General features: G+C 29.5%; 1 long non-coding RNA gene across 1 annotated transcript; it reads left to right on the top strand.

Annotated features, from left to right (window-relative positions):
• Positions 1 to 999: 999 nt before the first annotated feature.
• Positions 1,000 to 3,200, top strand: LOC115237876. The gene is made up of 5 exons (XR_003884408.1): positions 1,000 to 1,268; positions 1,999 to 2,099; positions 2,184 to 2,242; positions 2,357 to 2,430; positions 2,757 to 3,200. It is a non-coding gene; the product is annotated as an uncharacterized LOC115237876 (long non-coding RNA).
• The last annotated feature ends 897 nt before the right edge of the window (positions 3,201 to 4,097 follow it).

The following is a 4,097-nucleotide window of genomic DNA, read 5'->3' as shown; positions in this document are numbered from 1 at the left end:
GAGATTCTCGAGGAACACGTTTCCGATGACATTTCTTCCCGCCCACGGAACAATTTTTATGCGATTATATTCGTTTCTTCAAGTAGAGCTAAGAGGGGGGAAGGGACATTAGATTTAAATATATCTTTATTAAAGAGTAAAAATTTAACTTTGAATAAAGTACACATTATTCATGAATAACAAATATAACCTTTTATTTAAATAAAATTTGTCTAATTATGTCATTCATGCGGGTATATTTTGTAGTTTAAAAAACTTGCCCTTTTTGGAAAAAAATTAAACTATTTTTCCTGATTTCCTTATATGACAGAATTTAATTTAAATTTTACTAGTCGCATTTATGCAATAATTGTTTTTTAATAAAAGTGAATTGTTCTCTCTCTTTTTGCATTATTAAAATTCTGACAAGAAAAAAATATAATTATTGTACGATTATATAACTTCATAGCTAATCCACGTAAACTTTAGTATTACAATATGTAATTGTATTTAGAAGCTAAGGAGATTAAGATATAAACTGAACGATTACTACTAGAGATATTATTAGATCTCTTTTAATAATTTTATGAATTATTAATGAACATATAAAATGTCTTATTAATGTAAATGAGAGGCTACCTCTCACGTCATAATGGATGTCAGCAACTCTGAAAAACTTGAAGAGAGTCGATAGAAAAAATCGATAATCCTCAATCAATAAAATGACACAATAAAAAACTTTCATTCACATCTATTTATAATACAGCAAAAAAAATGTGTTAGTTTAATATTGATTTATTTTTTTTGCAAATGCGTTCATATTCGCGCATCATTTTCGGTAGACTGAGAGAAATCACTAATTTATTAGTCACTTTTAGTTTAAGATGTGTGGCTTATGAACAACAAAACGTTTAATAAACGAATGTAACCACGAGTGTCCATCATTATATCCAATAACCATAATATCCCCACCTGATGGTGACCGATGAGCGAAGAAGGGGAATACTGGTGACTATGTAAAAGCAGCAGGATCGACGAAGAACCAGCAGTCTTCCTCAGTCTTTTGGAGGCTGTAAGGTTTGTTTTTAAATTTCGCGATTCAGGTAGAAATCCGGTTGTACTTTATTCGATCTATCTGATTAACAAGTATTAAATACCGTACAGCTTCGATAGCACGTACGTTATCAAGACAAACTAATCTTCGCAGCGACCGCGAAGACTTATGTGTCCATGAGGTGCAAGATCTTAGATTGTCAAGGCAATTCCCCAACATTTCTACCTAGTATCAGGTGAGCGGAAAATTATAGAAAACAGGATCTATAGTTGACCGATTAGTCATTTAATCTTTAATCAATCGTTTTTTCAGAGAGCTTATTTTGTAACTTGTCCGTTTGTCGATTAAACATGATTATCCTAAGAGCGCGAGTTCTTTTCCTGATTATTCGATAATATAGTTAAAAAATATTTTTAATTTTTTGCAATTTTACACTTGTTTCTCTTTTGTTTATAATAAGAAATAGGGATTGTGAAAAGTTCGACAAATATTATTTGCTAATATTTTTCTAAATATGAAATATACACTAAAAAAATGCAAATTTAAAAAAATATTGTGTAATGTAATAAAAATTGAGAAACTATACTAATGAGATACTAATGTACCTAGAGGTTCTAAAAATTTTTTAAGGGAAAGATGTTGCAACAAGAAAGTTGCATCATCAGATATTCATTTTTTCTTTCCACTCTTACATGAATCTGAATATTTATTAAATATGAATAATTATAATTAAGTAGTTCATATCGCATATTTTAATTTCTGCGGTTTTACATGAAAATCAGGCATTCTAATTAACTTATGCATGCATATCTAGCAGAATATCCCGATTGTATTTTATCATATTATAATATTTTGTTATTATATATTTTGAAAGTTTATATCGGTATATAAAAATTATATAAATATTTTAAAAATGATTGTTCCTATACTTCATGATTTTTATGACTCTTGCATTTTTTTCATAGATTGGCCAAAAATCTTGGCACACGCAAAGGAAGTCGACGAGGCAACACTGGAAATCGACTTGAATTATTAGTCTTAGTTCATTTACATCACGTGCCATAAAGTAATAATTGCAAATAAATTTTTACGAGAAGGCAGATTTTTAAGTCTAGAATAAAAATAAAATATTTTCTCTCATTTTTCACAGCAATAAAAACGATCGACAACAATTCTTACGGTGACCGAATTTCCGAGTAATACTTGAGAGTAAGTTCAACAAACCATCTTCAAGCGATCGCTTATTGTCAGCGCAGATTGCTTTTAATATCAATTTTAATTGGTTTAATTAAAGATCGGAATAAAAGGAATAAAATTTTTCAGCTAAAATTCGTAAAAAAAATGGTAGACACGGACATAAGCGGATCCGCGATTAAAGGACGTTATCATGAAATCAAGTATGTATATTATTCATACTTATTAACTAAAAGCAATAAAAATGTGAATTTTAATTTGTATGGATTAGTTTTGTAAAAATATTTACTATAAAATATTGAAAAAAATTTGGTCTTTTGAAGATTACTTAATAAGAACAAGAAGTAAATACGTGGTCAGTGATAGACTTTATTTATTAATAATTTTTTAATAAATCATGAGCAGTGATTAAGATTAGTCGAAATCTTGATTTTGACAGTACACGTCAACCGGAATTTTTTGGGGTCTGACCGTGTAAAAAAAAATATTCATCTAATATTATATCATCCAATATTATTCTGCATTTCAGAAAAGACAAGGAAGAACATACATCGTCGAGAGAACAACAACAACAATATCAGCAGCAAGCATCAAGGAAGAATGATAAATACGGTTCATGGGGCTCGATCTTTAAAAACAAGGACAACTTCGTCGACATGCATATATGCTAATGTGCTTTTCAACAAAATATATCCTTCACGTATGATGTCACGATTAATGAATTCACGCGCGTTAAGCGCTTCTCTGAAACGAGATGCAAGATATTTTTTGCGGAAGTATTTGGAATAAAAATTATCTCTCGACTGCTTCTTATAATATGTTAAATCTAAAGTAGCATTTATAATCTCGCAGCATTATTTCTCATTCGATTAGTAGCGTAACTTCGAGCTAATTTTCTATCAGAGAAAATAATTTGACTTGTATCTAAAAGTGATAAAATATGAAGTAAATATATCTATAAGTTGCAAATGCATATATGTGTTATTATTTCTTATCTCCTACGTAAATTATATAATTTGTAAGATTTAGATGTAAGCAGCCGTTAAAATTGCATTGTAAAAAATTTTATTAATATAAAAATATTTTATTTTAATTATTCTAGCAAAATATTTAAAAAACTGAACGGTATCAGAAAAATTGTTATGGATAAAATTAGTGGAATTTCAAGAAAGATATTTTATGATCAATACAGCTTTAGTTCCAGTGTGAGAACACTTTCGAGATTTGAAAAAAAACACAAATTTTTAATGAAATTATATATGATTTCTCTTGCATATATGAATTTTGCTAATCATTTTGTGCATATAAAAGTTTTAAAATAATATAATTAAGATATTATTTTAATAATTTACAAGATATTTCATAATTTATTTTGATATATTATGTAATGTAACATATAATATGCAATATCTTGTAAAGTATTTTATTTCTTCGATTTAATATCTTTAAATACATAATAGTGAAACATATAAAAAAATATTAATCTATTTGGATTATTTGTTTATTAGCACATGGTGCATTAAAAGGAACGAGATGTAAGGCGGCATGGTTGCACACAGGCAGTTCTAAAGTAAAGTGGTAGACAGCTAACGTTTGGCGGGGTGAAGCACGACGACGACGGAGGGAAGCTCGCTTCGAGCGAGCTTTTTCTCGTATCTCGGGGCGAGTCGGGGCAGTCGGTCGGAGCGCGCTGTTTCGTTCGGAAGTCCTGAAGGGAACAAGGGTGTTCGCCTCAAGCTGCTCGCGGAACTTGATCGCGTATCCGACCGGACGGTTTATTTATTTTTTTCTAGACTACATTTTTTATTTATTTATTTACTTATTTATTTATATCGTTAATAAAAAAAAATCCGTCTCCTCGAAACGTATT

Source organism: Formica exsecta, unplaced genomic scaffold (genome assembly GCF_003651465.1).
Source record: "Formica exsecta isolate Colony F162 unplaced genomic scaffold, ASM365146v1 scaffold314, whole genome shotgun sequence".
In the NCBI taxonomy this organism is placed as follows: Eukaryota; Metazoa; Arthropoda; class Insecta; order Hymenoptera; family Formicidae; genus Formica; species Formica exsecta.
This window is presented reverse-complemented; position numbering and strand designations above follow the sequence as displayed.